General features: G+C 39.9%; 2 pseudogenes across 1 annotated transcript; one reads left to right on the top strand and one right to left on the bottom strand.

Moving 5' to 3' along the window:
- Positions 1-479: 479 nt before the first annotated feature.
- LOC101592429 lies at positions 480-1,745 on the bottom strand (annotated as a pseudogene). Its single transcript, XR_192556.1, has one exon. The product of XR_192556.1 is annotated as a coatomer subunit beta' pseudogene (transcript).
- A 4,919-nt stretch (positions 1,746-6,664) lies between these two features.
- Positions 6,665-7,257, top strand: LOC101592307 (annotated as a pseudogene).
- The last annotated feature ends 14,000 nt before the right edge of the window (positions 7,258-21,257 follow it).

Below are 21,257 nucleotides of genomic sequence, written 5' to 3'. Positions count from 1 at the left end.
GAAGTAAGTAGGCAGGTAAAGGTGAGTTCAACAAGATTTGTTTTGATAGATTTTTCTCAGGTTTACCTCTGAATGTTTGATGAAGAGTATGTTTTTTTCCAGTACATGGACAGTGTGCTGTACGTGGAAATTTTATCCTTTGCTTTAAACAAAGCAAAACAAAACCTTTGGGAGGCTGAGGTAGAAGGATCACAAGTTCAAGTGTAGCCTGGGTACTGTGTCAACTTTTCAAGATCTTATATCAAAATAAAAAGTGAAAAAAGGGCTGGGGATGTGGCTCAGTACAATAGATTCAAAGCCAGTCTCTCTCTCTCTCTCTCTCTCTCTCTCTCTCTCTCTCACACACACACACACACACACACACACACACACACACACACACACACACAGAGAGAGAGCTAAAAATAAACCTCATGCAGAGTGATACATTTTGCTGACATATTCTGCCACTCTTCCATAAGATAGTTTGAAAATGCCCTTTACCGGGCACCACATGTTACGCTGGCCCCAGCCCCAGGTGTGCTGAGCCAGCCACTGACCTTGGAATCGTGGGCCCACACGAACTCCTGGGCAGAGCAGAGCTCCTGCTTCCCAGGGCTGTCCGTTGCTGTGTAGATGATATCCTCCCCGTCACCACATGCCACAGTGAACTGCCCGTTAGGATTGTGCTGAATAGTCTGAGGGCATATTTCACAACTGCCCATATCCTTTACTGCCAGTAGCAATGTTTCTCCACCCTTAATTTCAGCATCTCCCATCGCCTTTAGGTTGGCCTGCTGGACTTCTGAGTGCTTGGCCCAAATTATCTTTCCACTGGCATCCATGGATGTGGTGGGTTCCTCCTGCCCAAGCTTAACAAGGATGCTCCCTTTATCATAGCCCAGAACGACATTGTTGGACCCTCTTAGACTGGCTGCACACCACACCCTCTGCATTCCATAATTCAATGAGCTTTAAAGCCAGTAGGTACTTGAATGCCAAATACATACTGTTCCATCTTCTGAACCTGTGAGAGTGATTGGCAATTCAGGATGAAAGCTAGCACAGGACACATTCTGGGCGTGGCCCTCCGGCATCTGTACATATGTTTTATTCTGGTAATCCCATATTTTATCAAGTTGGTCATCTGCACCTGAAATAAGGTATGATTTGTCACCACCACTGTAGTAATCAATGCAATTCACACCTTTCTCGTGTCCCTCCAGAGTGAAGTTTGGTGATGAAGAGCTCAGCTGCCACACCTTGATGGTGCTGTCTCAAGATGCACTGGCAAACTGATTGTTATCTTTTGGATTGATCACCATCTGCATAACACAATGGGTGTGTCCTTCAAATACTTGTGAACAAGGCCATTTTTTATCCCAGTCCCAGAGCTTCATAAGCCTGTCATCTCTGCTGCTTAGAATGAAAGGCTGGGTTGGATGAACAGCTACACAGTGAATGCAGTCAGAGTGTGCTTCAAACATAGGAACTCTTTCCAGAGTATTGTAATTGAACACTCTGATCTGCATGTCATCTGCTCCTGTCATAACCCAGTTCTTCCATGCAACAAATTTTGCAGCTCGAACTGGAAGATCGCGTACTTCAAATGTCTTCACCAGTGCCTGTGTTTCATGATTTGAAATACGTACACTATGACTGTGAAAACTTGCTAACATTCATGGTTCTATAGGATGTAAATCCACACTCTTAACTCGATTGGATTTAGCGGTTAGCTTTCTCTGGATACCAAGCCAAAGAGGCATGGCTCTGTCGGTCCAAGCCCAGAGGCCTTCTCTTCCTCCCAGAGATGCAGGCTCTAAGAAGCCCACTGACTCGCAGATCCTCAGACTGACTCTAGCCACTGGCATTGGACGTGGTGGTGCACGCCTGTAACTTCAGTGCTGGGGAGGCTGAGACAGGAGGATCACTATGAATCCGAGCTGCATAATGAGACCTTGTACCAAATACATTGAATAAAATAAAAAAGAACAGGAAAATGTTCATTAAAGTATAATAATTAAAACTAAAAAGTAAGTCATTATATAATATTAAATAAAAGTACAGGTACAATGAACATATTACAGAAATCATACAATTGGAATGAGAATGAATACAAACTTAGAAACATGATTTGAATCCTGTGGGAAAATCATTGTGCAGATATGAGAAAGTTGTACATTTGAAGTACTCTCACTGGGGTAAGCGATATAGCACAGCGGCACAGTACCTCCTGGCAAGGGCAAGGCCCTGAGTTCAATTTCTGGTACAAAAAAAAAAAAAAAATATTTTTTTTTTTTTTTTGGAACTGGAGATTGAACTCAAGCCCTTGTGCTTGTCAGGGAAGTGCTTATTCCACTGAGCCATCTCCCCAGCCCCCAAAACATACTCCTTGATGTAGCTCCAAGACGTGTATTATTTCAAGGCAAGAAAAAAGTGGAGTTGACTCTCTTCAGTTCCCTAAAAATCCATGTGACTCACAGCCATTTCATGAACGACGCATTTATTAAAAGCTAACTCAATAAATAATCAGCTAACTAAAAAAAAGAATACTTAGAGATAAATACCTCTGGTGTTTTACTATGAGAAGCAGAAACAGATGCACAGGAAAGAACTGGAGTAAGACATTAACCCTCACAGTAAGAGCCGAGAATGTGCAGCCCTGAAGCCTACCCCTTCCCACAAGAGAGGCCACGCAGGAGACATCCCTGTTATCTAACATCTGAGGTGCGCTTGAGATTCACTGGCAACTGAGCTGCGCTCAAGAATTCATGGTGAGCTGCTTGCTGGGACATTGAGGAGAAAGCTGAAATTAAAAAAAAAAAAAAAAAGTAATGTAAGAATGGATTACACTGAATTGATTTTTGCTCAAATGGCTTTTTGTGAGTTCGATGCTTGACAAATTGGTTTTCTCCAAAACAGATTTGCTTTAGAATGCTAGCTACCTTCATCCTGAAAAAAACTCCCCTGTGTATGAGTCTTTATTGTTTTGTCTTCTCTCTGGCCTGGTAACTCAGGGAAGAGCTGTACCACCTCTCCGGCCCATCCAACACCCACTGCAGAACAGGACCAAGCCCGCTAAGGTGCCTTTGCGACAGCGCCATCCTCCTGAGATCACTGTGTAGGGCACACATTCCCAAATCCAACTTCAACACTGAGCAGCCAAATACATGCCTATCCTTGTGTATGAATAATGAGTATGGAAGCGATTTATCTATTTATGGACAGAAGGCGAATCTAATCTAGGATTTACAAAAAGAAGACAAATTCACATTCTAGATCATGAATTATATACATTCATGGAATTCAATTAATAATTAAACTGAGAAATTTTTCATATACAATGAAAATTTTGATACCAATTTATAATCCTTCTTTCCCAAGGGAGTTTGACTTGTTAATTCCTTTTAGTGTGACTACTGAAATTATTTCTGTTCTTATCTTATCAGAATTCTCATCCTATATCAAGCTTTCAGATTTGTTTGATCTTATTACATTTTTCTGTGCTGTTCTAGTTCCAGGACGTTTCATTTCATTTTGTTTTATTTTTATTGCACTGGGATTGAACCTATGGGTGCTCTAACCACTTAGCTATATCCTCCAGTCCTTTGTATATTTTACTTTGAGACAGAATCTTGATAAACTGTCTAGGTTGGGCTTGCACCTAGTACTCACCCTTCCTAGTAGCTGGGATTACAGGTCTGGGTCAATACACCGTGTTCCCAGGCTGTTTTATATGAGGTTATCACTCTCATGTATTAAATGTGAAGAACAGGCTCTTCTGTTAAGATGTTCACAGCGCTGGTTTTTGAGATCGCCATCGCCTGCTATATGTAAAGGGATTGCTTTTCCCAAGGATCCCTGGCAAATGCCTGTTAGACAATAGGAATGTCTCTTTTCGTTGTTCTGTGATCTCTCTCTCTCTCTCTCTCTCTCTCTCTCTCTCTCTCTCTCTCTCTCTCTCTCTCCTGCTTTCTCCCTATTATGGCAATAGGAACATAGAAATCTTAGCACCTCTACTTAGGGAGGGTAATTTTCTGATCACATCCAAGTATATACGGCCCCTCTGCTGCTCTACGTGAACACCAGGACACTACCCATCGGACACTATTAAATATCCAACCTGGATGCAGAATCTCAAGGTTCTATTGTGTAACTATTTAATACACACTTGTTTATCTTCAAAAGTATGATTGTTTTAAGAGAGAGCATAGTTTAATCTATCCAAGTAGTGTGGCCAGAGCAATAGTCATGTAGTTATGGTTAAGGGAACAGGTGGTGACTAAAACACACTGTAGATCCGTGTGTGTGTGTGTGTGTGTGTGTGTGTGTGTGTGTGTGTGTTTTACTGGGATTAAACCCCGGACCTTTGAAATAAACTACCCTCCTGTTACATTTTTTTATTTTTTAATTTGACACATGGTCTCTCTAGGTTGTGAAGTGCCCATGCTAGGATTGAATTAGCAATCCTGCTGCCTCAGCCTCTCAGGGGTATGCACCACCATGCCTGACTAGATCTCGGTCTTAATCTGCTGAGGCTGCTGTGGTGAGATTTTAGACTGGATCACTTGTAAGTCACAGAAATTTTATCATTCATACTTCTGGAGGCTAGTAAGTCCAAGATTAAGGCAATAGCAGATTTGACGTCTGACAAGGACCCGTTCCACACAGATGGAGTCTTCTCTGTATCCACATATGGTAGAAGTGGCAAAGCTCCCTCAGGCCTACTTGATGAGTCACTGACCCCACCCAGGAGGGCAGAGGCCTTGTGACCCATTACCTCCTAAGATCGCCATCTCTTAATACCATTAGGGTGGAGGTGGGTTCAACATAGGAAGCCTGAAGGCCACAGATCATGGCAATCCCCTGCCACACATTTTATAGCTGAACTTCTATAATGAGAGGCTTTTAATACTAGCCTGAATTTAAGAACTCAGTTATTCCCATAAAGGGTTTTACATTATCTATCAAAAGTGAAAGTCTGAGCTAAGCTTGGTGAATAAATACCTTGAAACAAGAACAGATTTCTGGTTGGTGGCCTAAAAACAGAAATACCCTGGTGCTTTGTGGGGTGGAGTAAGGGAGCAGGGGCTGGGAAGTGAGTTGACCTGTAGGAGCAGGGACCAGGCACGGGTGCCCTCTTGGTCCTGGGCAGAGCCTGGACAGGTGTTCTGTGACAGAAGTGGCAAAGAGTACAGATAGTCTCCGAGTCCAGGCCAGCCCTGCCCCACAGAACTTTCTGCAGCGATGGAAACACTTCTTGTCTGCTCTTTCCAATGTAGTTACTGGCCATGTGTGGCAGTTGAACATTTAAACTGTGGCTAGTACAGGTGAGAACTCAATGCTTAATTTAAAATTTAAATATAAATAACTACATACAAGTAGTGGCTACTGTACTAGAAAGGATAACCAATGACCATGATCCCTGTGAGAATTCTGCTGTGTGTACCAAGACTAAACAAAGAACTACTTTCTTTAGTTGTTTCTTTTTTTTTTTTAATTATAAGACTATTTCCAAATGAGATTACACCAAATTAGTATTACTACTATACTTCCACATATAATTACCTACAAAGTACCAAATGATTTTATTGCTGTTTTCAAATCTAGCAATAGATATTCAGGATGTTATTATCCTTCTTCTTTTTTTATAAAGATGGAAAAGCTGAAGTTCTGAGAGATCATGAAGGTATTTAAAAGATATAAGAGCAGAGCTGGAATTAAAACCTATAGTTCTGACTTTGAAGTCTACATTCATTCTCTTATATCACCCTCAAAATATCAAATGTATAAAATATTTTAAAATTCTACCTACCGTTACTTTTCTAGATCACAGCATACCTTTGTTCCTTTTTATTAGCAGAAAAAATAAAAGTTTCTCTGGCCCCATCACTCTCAGTACCTATTTCCCTCTGGGTTTTTGATACAAAGAGAGTGGCTGTCATGCACTGGCATAAGTGATTCACTTAGGAAACCCAGATGGAACCACAGACAAAGGCATAGACAAATTTATGACTAAAAGCAGCATAAATTGCTACTAGCACTCTGGAATACTGCTATTTTTAAAGGCTGTTTGGAAGGATAGTTGCATGTTCTCCCTGCATAGTATTTGAGGTAACTATTCATAGCTGAACGCAGTGGTGGATTAATCCTGTTATGACTGAGTTCAAAGCCTATGTTCTTATGATTAGCAAATTAATCAGATTATACATGAGCTAAGCTGTGAACTATTAGTTTATTAGTTCAAGGGAAGTCTATCTACTGCTGTCGTTATACAAAAATACTAACTGCTGGAAAATGTAAGACTTATGAACATCAAACAAAAACAAATGTCTACATAGTCTAACAGATGGATGAGAAGCAATGTTAATTTTAGAGGAGGAAGGAATGCAGACTGCAACTGGCCACACTAAACAGAATCCCAACTCATGAATTTTTAAGTGTTCCTTTCAATCATAAGAGGTAGTCATCACAAACAAGTTTAATAAAATGAAGCAAAGTAGAAACAGAAAAGCTAAGTATTCACTTAGTCCTACAATGTTGGGAGGAGGCCAGGGGATGGAGCAAGCAAGTAAGGTCATAGGTCAGCTATTTTAGGAATAAATGGTACACAAGGATGAGTGTTGAAAGGGAGCTTTTGAAAACTAAGAGTTAGATTCTGAGACTCGTGAACAATACAGTCAGGATGCATAAATGGGACCCCAAGAAACCACAGGGCAAGAGGTCTACATATGCCTTCTTTGTGCAGACCCGCAGAGAGGAGCGCAAGAAGAACCACCCTGTCAGTTTTGCAGAACTTTCTAAGAAGTGCTCAGAGAGGGGGAAGACAATGTCTGGGAAATGGAAGTCTAAGTCTGATGAAATGGCCAAGGCAGATAAAGTTCGTTAGGACCGAGAGATGAAAGATTATGGACCCACAAAGGGAGGCAAGAGGAACAAGGACCCCAGTGCACCCGAAAGACCAGTGTTTGGATTTTTCCTGTTTTGTTCTGAGTTCCGCCCCAAAATCAAATCCACCTACCCTGGTATTTCTATTGGTGATGTGGCCAAAATCTGGGTCAGATGTGGAATAATTTAAGTGACAGTGAAAAGTAGCCTTACCTCACCAAGGTGGCAAAGCTGAAAAAGTACAAGAAGGATGTAGCTGACTATATGTCTGAAGGAAAGTTCGATGGTGCAAAGGGTCCTGCTAAAGTTGCCCGGAAAAAGGTAAAAGAGGAAGAGGAAGAAGAGGAGGAGGAGGAAGAAGAGGAGGAAGAGGAGGAGGTGGATGACTGAAAAACCTTGTCTCCTTGTGAATCCCTTAGAGTAGGGGAGTGCCCTGACTGACCCTTCTTTTAGGTTAAACGCCAACCAGATTGCAATCGTATAGTCCCTCAAATGCTCCGGAAATTAGCAGTAGTTGCTCAACATGGCCACAGGGGTCCAGAATGCTGTGAAATTGTATCACATTTCCAAACATTTTTAAACTGAAAAGGCACCCTGTGCTCTCCTCGCTCTGTGCACTTTGCTGTGGCTGTGAAAAGGCACTTGGGGATGTTTCTGGCATACCTTTTTTAAGTTGTAAGGTGGTGTTAACTGTATGGTCGTTGGCTAAAAACCCTGAGTTACCAACTGTACACATCTAGAGTTTGTAAAAAGAACAAAGCAACCCAGGCAAACCCTTGATACTTCTTGCTTGGGGCAGATGCCACTGAGAAGGGACTTTAGACCTATTGTTGCTGTGGCTGTGGCAGGTGTCCAGTCAGCTTCTGGGTATAGTGACCTAGCATCCTGCTGCCCTGTCTTAGCTGGGCACTGAGAGGGTCAGCTGGCACAAGAAGTGTTTGGATTAGTTACTATTTTGGGTTTTTTTAAGTAAGTTTCCAAAAGTTTCTAAACTGTTTCCAAATGGTAGAACTCTTCATTGGCAAAGAGTCAGAAAAGGTTCAAGAAGATTCATATAAGTTTCAAGAAGTTTCTGTACTTAAACATGATTTGCAATGTTATGGGGTTTGGTTTTTTTTGTATGTTTAGAATGCTGAAATGTTTTCCAAGTTAAACAGTATTACATGTTTTTTTTTTTTTTTTTTTTAAAGAGTTGGATCCTAACATAAAACTAGGTGATATACAAAGTAAAAGTGCATGCTGCTGTCAAATTAAGAAAGGGTCAGATTTCATGAAAAGTTAAAAGCAGGGCAGTTGTCATTCAGCAGGATATGGGTCACAGCATGGAAAGCAAAAATGAAGTATGATGGTAAAGATCTAAAATATCTACCAAAAAAATCTCATGTTCAACTGTGGGGCTTTCAGAAGGTGATTGGGTCTTAAGGGGTTTGGCTTCATCTGATTAATCCACAGATGAGATCTCATTTAGTGTTTTTTGGGGGGAGGTAATGGCTGTTTTGTAGGCTGGGCCATGAGCTTGCCCTACATCTGCTTCCAGGGCTCTTCCTCCCTGGCTTTCTCCCTTCTCTCTTTGCTTTTGGCTGTCACAGTGTGCGTGGCGTCCCCCCATGGAGTTTCGGTCTTGGAACCAATTAACCATGAACCAAAGCCTCTGAGACTCTGAAAGAAGATAAACCTTTCTTCCTTTGAATTTTTATCTCAAATATTTTTGTCACAGCAAGGAAAAGTTCACTAACACAAACAGGAAAGAGTAGCTAGCAGGAGAGTTACAGAACAAGATAAAAAAAAAAGTCTGTGGGAGCACAATTTCAAAGCCCAATCACTGGAGAATGAGGTTAAAGAAAAAAGCCAAGTATAAGAAACAAGCACTACAGTGACTTGACATCACCGATTTTCATGCACGGAAACAAAAGAAGACTCCCTCTGGATTTGATTCTAGGATGGGGCAGATAGCAAGTATAAAATGGCAACACATGTTAAAATGTTAATGATTACCTTTGCCTTGTTAACCAGAAAAGGCATACTGTGGAAAACTCACCTGATTGGACGCTGCTCCATTAGCATCCCATTTGGTCACTTTGCATAAGTATTTACCTGTTCTTCCATTCACACTTGTAAAGTTGCGGCATTTGCACTCACATTGTCTTCATTTGCCTGGAGCCTTGGATTTCAGCAGAGTCAAGGGTGGAGAAGGAAAGGGGGAGGGCACAACCCAGGGTCTGTTGTCTCTGGATCTCAGCAATGGAATCTGCTTGTATCCTCTTGCATATGTTTAATTCTCCCTACTTTTCATCTTGAAATTATTAATCAGGCTACAATCTACAGACCACCAGAGCTACATGGAAAACAGCCAACTAATCTCATAATTACCATAAGAAAAGCATTAAAACCAAGAAAACATATAGAGGATATACATATAGGGGCTTACAAGTATTTTCTGCAATAAAGAACAGTTTATATTCTCTTTAGTAGCATAATGCCCAGGAGATAAAGACACTATTTTTTTTTTTTTTTTCGGAACCCGGGATTGAACTCAGGCTCTTAAGCTTGCCAGGCAAGTGCTTATTCTACTGAGCCATCTCCCCAGCCCCAAAAGACACTATTGAGCAATGAGAAAGAACATCGCAAAGCACTATCAAAGTCATGCTGCTTTTAGGGTTGTGTTTCTAGATGGAGATAAATCTAACAAAATAGCATTCTCTCAGATATGATTTTAAAATGAGTGCTTCTGGAAATTTCTTATTCTTTTGATTATAATTATTTCAAACATTTGTTTTTCTGTCATCTACAAAGAAATTTGAAAAGATCTGCTCTCTATTGGATCATGGGCTATAAGAAGGACCTGTCTTTGCTTAAAAGAGCGTTTGTTTGATTTTTAACATCTCTGCATGATTTTTACAATCTCGGAGGTGATAAAGGTCACTGAAGCTTCCAGAATACAGAAAAACTACAAAAGAAAGCTTCTTTTTATAAATGCTATTGTCTTATATAACTCTCTGGAAGGCACCCAGTTCCCACTTCTTAGAACTCTTGGGAGTCAATTTGTCATCTGATATTTTGTAGAATTTGCAGTAAATTGGAAGAACTGACTTCTACTAAACTTTAGCAAGCTATTTTGTACTTTACTTCTTTGGGAAACTAAATAGAAGAAAACTGTTTTCTCTCTTTCCTCTTCAAGCCTAACATCTATAGCAGTTTCTTGTCAGTATGAAATGTCTAGGAATTATTTCTATAGTTAAATGGAATTTTGTAAAGTTTTCCTGTTATTGGATAGAGAAGTAAAATAATATGAAGACAGAACAAAGTACAAGGGCACATATCTGGGATCACAGCACTCTAGGAGGCCGTGTCAGGAGGGTTGCAAATTCAAGCCGAGTCTAGGGAACTTAGCAACTTAGGGAGACCTTTTCTCAAAATAAAAAGCATTGGGAAGTGAAATCTTTCTATGTGAAATACCTGGGTTCAATCTTCCTACTAAACAGAGAGGAAGGAAGGAAGGAAGGAAAGAAAGAAGGAAGGAAAAAAGGAAAAGAAAAAAAAGGCAAGTCAGCCAGGTAGGAAGCTATTACTCTTCTTTCCAACCCCTGCAGACAGCAACCACTCAAAACTTCTGTCTTTCCAAAGTTGGGGAATGTGCATCTTCCCTTGCCCTGCCCACCCCCTCCTTCTTCTCCTCTCTTCTTTCTACTACTTATGTTAGTGTCTTTCCTTCCCTTTTCCTTTCTCTTCTTCTTCAGAGTTCATAACCAAGAAGTATAGGCAAAAGGACAGTAGACAGTGGGAAATAAGATGCCACTTTTATTCACTGTTGAACCAAGACTCAGTGATTCTAGTGCAAGTCCCTTAGCAAGATAAATTGGGAGGAATGGGGTTGAAGAAGTCAAAGCTCCTGAGATGATCAGGGAATCTATTCATGCTGCAAACCACATCTAAAAAGATAGACTGTGTTATAGCAAGATCACAGGCCTTGCCAAGGTCCTTTACTCCTTGGAAAACTGAACGAAGGGCAACTGCTTTGTCTCTTCTGTGGGTCAAACCCACACCCAAGAGCTTTGCACACTAACACTGAAACAACAGAAAAGCTTTTCTCCTGGGCTTGTCCTGGAACCCAGTGGAATTCTGATCTAGGTAAAGCACAGAGCACGCACAGTCTCATTGTCTCATCAACCAGAAAACTACATGGTTGATTTTAGAGAAGAGTTGGAGAAATGGAGGCTCCGGTCTGGAGAAAAGGATGGGAATACCAGATCCCCATGGACAGAGATAACAAATAGAAAGAAGGAAATAAAAGTTCCAGGACAGGGAAGGCCAGGTACACAACTGGACAGACAACCTAATACTCTGTGTGATCTTTGTTTTACAGAAGAAGCCCAGTTAGAGAGCCCTGACTCTGCCGTAAACCCTCCCACACCTGTAAGAGCACAGGAGTTACCCCGCGAGGCTGCCGCTTCCTGTCACCGCTCCATGATACCTCTCTCCTAATCTCTCCTAATCAGCCACCAAATCTGACTGCCTTTCAGGCCCCTACGCTCTCTCTGTTCTCTTCTGACCTGGGTCTTTTGTGACTTTACGCCCTTCTCATCACTGTGCCACGATCTTAGGCAGCACGCAAGGCTCGGAGCAGACGCCACTTTACGGGAGGCAATTGTGATTGCAATCAGAATTGGTCAAACCCTCATCACACATCAAAGTCTGTTTTGTGGGGCAAAGATCTAGCAATCTGAGGCTAAATCCTGGCTCCTTGGAAAGTTACTTCCTTTAACCTGTCACTCAGGTTTTAAGTTTTTATCATTTTTGTCAAATTAGGTATCCTGCCTAATGTTTCTTACAAGCTAGACAAGTGCTCCACATTGAGCTACATCCCCGGATTTTTGGTGTTTTTCATTTACCATATAGGGAGTTGTCACATCATTTATTGACCTCACATAAGCTATATGGTCTAATTCTGGAGATATGTAAACCACCCAAGAGGAGGCCTATTCTTTTTGCTTGTATTTTAGCACCTATTACTAAGTATTGTGAGTTACACATAGAGAAGACCAAGATGACAAGTATTCAAGCACGATTTTTGTATTACATGTTGCTGTCCTTGATGTAGTTACTTAGATTGCAGATATCAGTGTACAGTTAGTCAAGATGAAAACTCTACACATTAATTGCTATTTTCAAAAACCTGATGAAAATTTTTAGCACAGTCACCTCAGCTATCCTGCATATATACTTGCATATTTTCCTCCTGCCTTTTTTCCTATCTTTTCTCCTTTCTCTCATCGTCATTGTTTAATCCTTGAGTTCCGTTTCTCTCGGTTTTACTATATCTGTTACAACTTTCAGGCTTTCTTTCTTCTAATGTCATATCAATTATTACTACACTCTCTTCAAAATAAATTTAAAAAAAAAAAGAAAAACAAGAGGGATAAGAACAGAAATTTAAGGTTTCTGGAAAACAAATGGTAAGATGCAATCATACGTCCAGTCTTACATAACTATATTTGTTAATCTGAGCAACAGATTTAATGACAAAACTAGATAATATATGAACCATCGTTAATGAGCTATTCTTGTTCTGAAAGTCTGTAACATGTGTATTGTTGTATGTTACGCTGTTTTTGTCATTGTATCTGATTTTTGTTCTTGCTTTTGTCTTTTACTTTTCAAAATGAAATAATAAAAGTAAATTTAATAAAAAAAATGTGAGTTACATTTACTTGTTAAAATGAATAGTCTTCTCCCAGCAGAGTATTCACTTAGTGGGGGGAACAAGAATAGCTGCCTGTATGTGTGCCCCTCCTGTCACCCCCAGGAATCTTGTACACAATCAACAGTGGATGGCACCTGATGAATGGTATAGACCAAAATGCATTGAAAAAGGCTTTACTCTATCAGTGTACAGTACACTAAACCATTAATCACTTACCTAATTGCTCACCTAAGTGGGACACTATGATTATTAATTAATTGATATCTACAACATTACATACATCCACTTATCTCCCTTTATACTTCTGTACACACAAAGTGATTTTTAAAGACAGTGCTTTACTTTCATAAAGGGCCACAACCTGTTAATCATTTATAACTTTTGCTTAGATTTTGCCAGAAGGTCAGACCTTGCCAAATTTTTTCTCACCTGGTTAAGAATTATTTTTGTTGAGTTTAATCTTGTTTCCTATCATATCTTACTTCTTATCAAGACAGTTTAAGAGAATCAATAAACTAATAGTTTGGTGAGAGGTCCTTGATAACTGAGGGTAATAAAAACCATTCTTTGTGCACCATAGCCTGAGCCTTTCTGCTTTAGGACAGGCAAATGTCAAATGGGTTTGGAATGGTATCTAGAAACCTCTATGGTATAGACAGACCCCTTTCCCAAGTGTGTATTCCTTTCAATGACATCTCTTCTAAACTCAGTTTAAAACAACAAGGGCTAGGAGGTGGGGTGCAGGTCCGTGGTGCCAAGCAGGTGTGAGCTCCTGCATTCATACCACAGCACTGCAAAAATGGAGAGAGAGAGAGAGAGAGAGAGAGAGAGAGAGAGAGAGAGAGAGATAAAACCTCTGTGAGTATAGGAACTTGGCATTCCCTGAGCAGCACTTCCACTGGCAGAGATTCTTCTAGAATGTGAAAAAGACAAACAGGGCCCTTTTGTTCCAGCGTCCATTGGAAGGAGGGTTTCCAAACAGCACGGGCTGAAGGGGCACACCGCGGGCCTGGGCGAGGAGCTTGCCAAGCACCAGAGATGGTTCCCAGTGATCGGCTAATGCTGGCTGGAGTGCTGACAGGCTTTGGAGCGGAACGATCAGGATGTTAATAGGAATACAGGGCTCAGAGAGTCAGAAATCAGCCTCCTCATGCTGCCTAGACCTCCTCCACTTCATTTCTTTCTCCCAAACAGTCTAAGCACAGATTTTGTTTTTAAAATTATCTTCTAATAAATGCTTTCCTTTCTCCCACCAAGAAAGGCTGCAAGCTTTTAAGGCTCTTCAAGGCAAGTGGAATTATTTCTGCTCACCACTACCAGCCCGCCCAGCAGTGAGCGCTCCTGGATTCCAGGGAGAGGGGAGGCTGGCAGTGGCCCAGTCTGATCACATCTCCATTGGCCTTGTCTTCGCCTCCTGGACCTCACAGGGGAATGAAAGTATTGTTTTCCTACAGAAAATGTAGGATCCCTGCCATCTATACATCTTTTCTATTTTCTTTTCTTCTAGAAAATTTTATTTTCGAAAAAGCACATCTTGTACAAGTTTGTTCCAATCCTTTAAGGACCATCATTCCTCAGAGTACATGATGTTACTGTTAGATAATAAAACTGAGTGTATGCATTTAAAAACTGAGAGAAAAAAAGAAAAATGAAGGATGGAGGGGGGAAAGAGAGAGAGAGAGAGACAGACAGACAGACAGAGACAGAGAGAGACAGAGAGAATATGAGCAGCTCTAATAATTACTTTCCTTTTTTACAATGATGAAACATTTGAAACTTACCTGAGGCAGCTGAGGCAACTGACTACCTGGGGTGGCTACCATCTTTCTTGCTTTCTCAGGGGCTGTTAAAAGTCACGTGACTAAATTCCTACCTATGGGATGCAAGCAGCTATGGGTGCACTTAGCAGAGCATATCCTTGAAGCCTGGGGCATACTCATCTGTCCGGATCTTCCTCAGTCTTGCTTTCTGAATCAGGCCTATAGGGTTGAAGGCAGCCTTCTAGGGATGACAGAGAAACAAGGTAACAGAAACTTCCTACAACACAAGCTCCATCTTAGCCCTGAGCGTGTCCCTCTGGACTACTTCACAAAGGAGGAATTCGGTTATGTGTTGTTTATGGTTTTTGTTTTGTTTTTACCAAGAATCAAATCCAGGACCTTGTGCTTGCCAGGCAGGCACAGTTTCACTGAGCTACTTTCCCGGATCTATGCCACCATTGAGTTTTTATTACTTTCATGTAGCTAATCATATTTTTAGGCAAAAGTAGATTTTCTAGTAAGATAAAGAGGGTAAGCTTTAGAGACTTTCCTTCACAGTATGATTCCAAGGCTTAAGCAACAACATAAGAACTGTGATAGGGTTGGTGAGATAGCTCAACGGACTTAGAGCCTACTTTGGCAAGTGCAAGAACCAGGATTTGACCCCCAGTCCCACATGCTGCACCAGCCCCACCCCAAGAGCATGCTGAGCCAATGATCGAGTCCAAGCATGGTGGTGCACACCTGTAATCTTAGCGTTGGGGAGGCTGAAAACAGGAGGATCATTACGAGTCTGAGCTGTGTAGTTAGACCCTGTACCAAATAACTAAAAAACAAAGAACATTTGAACGGTGTTGGCATGAACATCCTGTATTCTTTTATTATTAAGGGTCCTCATTATTGCACAGGCCCTACACCTCATCCATTATTGTAGGTTACTGTATTGCATGTCTCCTCTATAGAGACCCACGCCCCAGTTATTCTACCTTATACAGCATGTGGCAAATAGTCATCATTTCTCATGCATAAAATCAACTTAATACTATTAGTGACATAAAGGAATAGAACAGCCCATGTTTTGCAGAGTATATTCTTAGACATGCATTATTGTATTGTAAGAAAAAGGATTTTCATGATCTTGTATCTTGGAGAAACACGATATTAGCTAATATATTTTGTCTACATTTTTAACTACAATATTTCATAGAGAAGGTAATATATGAACATGCATACTAGGTATCCCAGCAACAGAGAATGCTTTTGCTTCCTAAACTTATTAGACCACCAGATCTGCTTTGTCATGGGCTAGATTTCTGTGGAACAAAATTTATAACACTGTCCTGGCCTCAGCAAAAAAAATTTGTAATGTCAGAAGTTGTTGACTTGAGCCTTTTATATGAATAACCACTATGAAGACAATAATACGCAATGTATTAATTATTGAAACTGTCCTACTAATTGGTTTTGAAACTATCTCATTGCTATTTGTTTCTCAATAAAATTAATTAAACAATATTTATAGATCATCTTATAAGGGAAATTGTGTTTTTTTTTGAGTTTTTTAGGGGAGGGGGTTGGTTTGCTAACATTAGTATAAGAAAGTACTTTTTTTTCCAGGTCTTATTTTTTTATTTTATTTTTTTCAGGTCTTATTTTTTTAGACTGTTTCCTGGAGCCAGTTGCCCAGTAAGCATTCAGTACAATAACACTGGCATTTCTGGATTGATCCTGGCTCATTTCTCAGGTGTCCTGGGAAAAGCTAGGAGTATTGTGTACAAAATTTTAAGTTACTTGTGTAGAAAAAGGCTAGAATCATGCCAAAGTCCTTCCTCTCATAAGGAAGTTTTTTGATGGTGAGATACAGAAAGCTGAAACCACAACTGAGATACGACTCTTGTAAGGGACTTTTCTCTGTTACTATGTCAGCATTTGCAGAACTATCTAGGCACATTTACGTGAACCAGAGTTTGCTGCAGGGAAATCATTGCCTCCATATTGCGCGTCTTCAAATGCGATGTAAGTATTGGCTCTTGTAGTGGTATTTTAGGACTGTCATCATAAAATACCCCAAAATCAAAGCTTAGAGCCACAGAAGGTTGTTTTTCCACTCTGTAGATCAGAAGCCCAAAGTCACTGTGTCAGCAGGACTGTGCTCCTTCTGAGGCTGTTGAATAGACCTTCCACCCTTCTGGGCATGGCCATAGAAGAACAGGCCTTTTTGCTTCTAGGGTGGCCAGAAATTCCTAGCCATATTTGGTTTGGAGCTGCAACACTCCAGTCTTGCCTTAGCCTCCACATGGCACACATGGTGAGAGAACTTATCAGTGAGGACTTCAATGTTCCTTGTGGAGGAAGTACAAGGCAACCTACAACAACACCACAGAATCTTAGTAGTTTACTAAACAACGTGATGCCATGGTGAAAGAGTTCTGAATTCAAAGCCAAGAGGCCTACATGGGTGCTAGGTAATCCTAGGTGACATTTTCATATACACAGATGAGGGTCACAACACACTCCTTGATTTCTCTGTTAAGAATTATAAAAAAGATTGGCCCAGGGAGATGACTCAGTAGATAAGCACTTCCCTGGCAAGTGCAAGGGCCTGAGTTCAACCCCGGGTTCCATCAAAAAAAAAAAAAGAATTATAAAAAAAGATTTAGAAAAGTGCTCTACAGCCTTTCAGCAATGATGGAAGTGCTGCAATTTTCAAAGAGAAACATGGCTAATGCGAGTAATTGAAATTTGGCATAACATCTCATACTTTACATTAGGCAATGATTTTCACCTCTATTCCACTCATCCCTCCATTACACAGGATATTATTTTTTTTATTGCTGTACTTATGCTCTCTACTAAGTGATGTCAGATGATGAGAAGCATCCTTGTCAGTATAGCCAATTCACAAAATGAACACAAAGCACTGAGTAATGGGAAAATACCATGCTGCCTTAATAACTGTTTCAGTCCAGGTAAAGGGCTGGCAAATGCCAGCCAAATACTTTAAGACTAACTACTAGTTATGCACCCCAAATTACTCGGCATCAATTGACTATGTGCTTCTATACTCTTAAAGCCTTTGATGCTGTAGTGAGGAAATAGCAAAGCCATAGATCATGAACTAGTGTTTTGATTGCTAGAGATACTGGAAGCAGTAATGTGAATTTGCAAGCTACTTTTAGTTTTACAGAGGTCACTCAAATCATAGTTTCATTTAGTTAGTAGGATAAATATCAGTTTGATTACCTTATATTGAAATACTAATTCTAAGATACTGATTATCTCCTGGTGTGCAGATACTCTCTTTGGATATTATATATTGTTCTTACTAAAAATCAATGAAAAGGGTTGGCAACATAGCTCAGCAGACTAAGCACCTGTTTAGGCAAGCACAGGGACCGGGGTTCGATCCCCAGCACCACGTGCCCCACTGGCTCCACCTCTGGGGTGTGCAGAGCTGGCCACTGAGACCGGGCATGGTGGCTCACTCCTGTAGTCCCAGCTCTGGAGATGCTGAAAATAGGATCACTATGAGTATGAGCTGCGTAGTGAGACCCTGTATCAAATGCATTTAAAATATCAATAAAAATTCTTATTAAACATGGGGATATTAGGAGGTTGAGATTTTTAAAGAGATTCTTGACAGTTAAAACATTGAGAAAAAGAGCAAAGGGTGAGTACTGATCATATGATTCCATCTTAATCAACATTGGAAAAGCAAGGCAGGCTTCCAAATGCTTGGTTCTATTTCTATTTAAACCCACTGCTTGACTTAAATGCCTCTTAACTATGACCTTCTAGAATTTCCTGCACAAAATGTTTAAAATCTACTTGGCTGATTGATTTATTTAACTTTACAGAATGTCCTGTATAATTTCAAAGGCTGTGGAGTCTGACTTTGTTCTTAGCACCATAAGTAAGCAAAGCCAAAAACACTTACAAAAAAAAAATAAATTAATATAGTCAAGAAAAACCTCACACAAGGCAGAACACTTTTGTTATATAGTGCATTGGAATAATACAAGTCCTGTGGGGACAATATCACTGTGCCTGAAAGATCTTCAACAGGAAATGAGAATGTACCACCTAAGGGGGTGATATTTGTGAGCACAGTTGAGATGCTGGCCTGCCTTTGTGATGTGACCCCAGCAGGTGTACCCATGACTTGTGGCACCCCTGAATATAAGTAGGAACTGCATCCCCTGATTTTTCATTGGTGGTTTCTACTGCTTTCCCTAAATTTTAATTTACTAAGATCACAATTTACAAATCTTTTCCTTAGAGTAGGTCATTATAGGAAAGCATTTTCCCAACTCTTTAAAACATGTTCCCAAATGTGGGCCAGAATTTGTTTTCCCTGTCCTTCAGAGACTCTGCTGTAAACAGCTGCTCATCTTCATTTCTCCAACAAGTTCCTTAACATCAGCTCATTTTCCTTAAAGGAGGAGACATCAATTCTCTGTTGGGGGGGCTGTGAAGTGAGAAAAGTAACTCCCTTAGTGAATTCTTTAAGGTGAACTTTCTTAGGAGGTATAACAGACATGTGCACCAATCTTAACAGTACAACTGGATGATGTTTAATGTTGTAACTGCTACTAGGTCCACAATGAAGATAAAAAATAGGCCTGTACTCCAGAAGGTTCTCCAGGTCACCACCAGTAACTCCTTGTTCTACTCCACTTTAGAAGATAACCACCAACTGATGACCACCAGCACCTCTTTTCCAGAGTTAGGGAAATGGGATCAGACAAATACTCTTGTACCTGGCTCAATGTTCCATTCATCGAATTTGCTGGAGCAAAAATTCCATTTTTATTACTGACTCATATTCTGTGTTAGGAAAATGCAGCCATTTATTTTTCTGTTCTACCTTGGATGCGTCTTTGGATGGTTTCTAATATCCAACTATAACAAAAAGTGCCACAGTAAAAATTGTGCATGCTTTTTGAGGATATGCGAACATATTTCTGTGGATCTATATCTAAAGTATAATTTCTAGGTCAGAAACAGTAGCATCTTCACACAGGCTTCTACCAGCTCTGAAGAACCCACTGCTAAATATTAAATCTCCAATCCAGTTTTTAAATACAGCCATTATTGAAAATCAAGTCATACAAGTTTATAATTAAATTAATTATTTAAAAAATAACTAGCAGTATGTATTCAGAACTTCTTCATTTCTAAATACTGCTGCCTGTGTCCCCGAGGTTACTGTGCAACTCTGCGTCTTTCTCAACTCTGCATGCAAAAGTGTCCTGCTGGTAACCTAACGCTGATTGTGGTGGTGTGAACTGGAAACCATTAAAACTTCAGTGTTTGATTTGTTTTGGATATTGGAACATAAGAAAGAGATGGAACAAATATTAACAGTGCAAGTCATAGCTGTGGCCACTATACTGTGAATAAAAACAATGGAGGAATTACTTTTTCGAATATTTTATAACTATCATTCAATAATTAAAGAAATTATGCAATTGACAAAGAACTATGCAATTCACAAATAAATGACTTTCTAAGGTAAATCTCTTTGTTTCACTTTCTTCTTGTTAACTTTGGCAAAAGCATGCACATTAATGCTGGAAGCACAGCTGGAGAGTGTTGCATCTTTAGGAGTGCGGCGCTGGTCAGAAAGAAGAGGAGTGATCAATTTCAGCACAAAATGCCAAGCAGTTCTTCAATATACATTCCTAGAGAAGTGTACGAGAATTTTAGTTGCTTCATTAATGTTTTGCTGCAAGTACTTACTTCCTTTTAATTTTAGCCATTCTGGTTATACAGTGAATAAAGATGTTGAATATTATGTCAAATGTTTATGGGACATTTAGATATTCCCTTGGAAATAAGTCTGTTTTTAAAACTTGCGAACACATTGTTACTGGGTTATCTGTGTTCTCCTATTGCTTCTCAGGCATTCTTCACATCTTTGCATCTATCTATCTATCTATCTATCTATCTATCTATCTATCTATCTATCTGATCTGATATTTTGTAGCTTCTTCTCACCCTCTCTGTCAGATATACAACTACCTTTGTACATTGATAATTTCTTATCTTAATGGTGTCTTAGATATTATTTTAATGCACTCCTAGTTATCAGTATTTCTTTTTTGCACTTCTGCTCTACTACTTGTCTATTTTACAGTTCTAAGGTGGTGTGCTGATAACAACTTTACCATGCGTTTGGAGTAGTTTTCTAAGTTCGTGTGTTTTCTCAATGACTTGTTGTTCTTTTATATTTATCCTACAGTACATCTCACGGGGTTTTTTTGCACCTCTGTATGGAATTAAGGTTAAAATTTGATTTTTCTACATAAGTATCTAAAGATTGGTCATCTGAACTTATCATATGGATATACAAATAGTCAAAGTGTAAAGGTAGCCACATGCCATTTTATTAACAGACCACCTCATTCTATTGAAATGTGGAATAACCTTTGTAACAAATCAAAGAATTGTAAATGTGTGTACCTCTTTATGGATTCACTATTCTGCTCCATTGGGTTATTAGTCTATTTATGTTTCAAGAATATGATGCTTAAAATAAGCATATTTAATCAGTTTGGAGACATCCTCTACCTTTATTTGGCTTCAGCATTACCTTAGTCATGCTTGGCCCTTTGCAATATATTTTCAAAAAAATTTAAACTATTTCTCAATTTGAGGAAAGAGGAGGATAAATTGTATGATATAATCTATTGGGATAGTGAGAAAGACAGACAAACACAGAGACAGACTTCCAGATTTTGATGATACAGTAGGCTTGTAAATTTTATCATTAGAATGACTTGGGATGCAAATAATGGAGAATTTTAAACCAACTGGCTTAAAAACACAAAGCAATTTTATTGTCTTCCTAACAATGGACCACTCAAGGCAATATGGTTCCATTCTTGGTATGTTCAGAGTCTGTGGGCCCACTTCTGTTTGATTTT

This window comes from Octodon degus, unplaced genomic scaffold (genome assembly GCF_000260255.1).
Source record: "Octodon degus isolate 3935 unplaced genomic scaffold, OctDeg1.0 scaffold00053, whole genome shotgun sequence".
Taxonomy (NCBI): domain Eukaryota; kingdom Metazoa; phylum Chordata; class Mammalia; order Rodentia; family Octodontidae; genus Octodon; species Octodon degus.
This window is presented reverse-complemented; position numbering and strand designations above follow the sequence as displayed.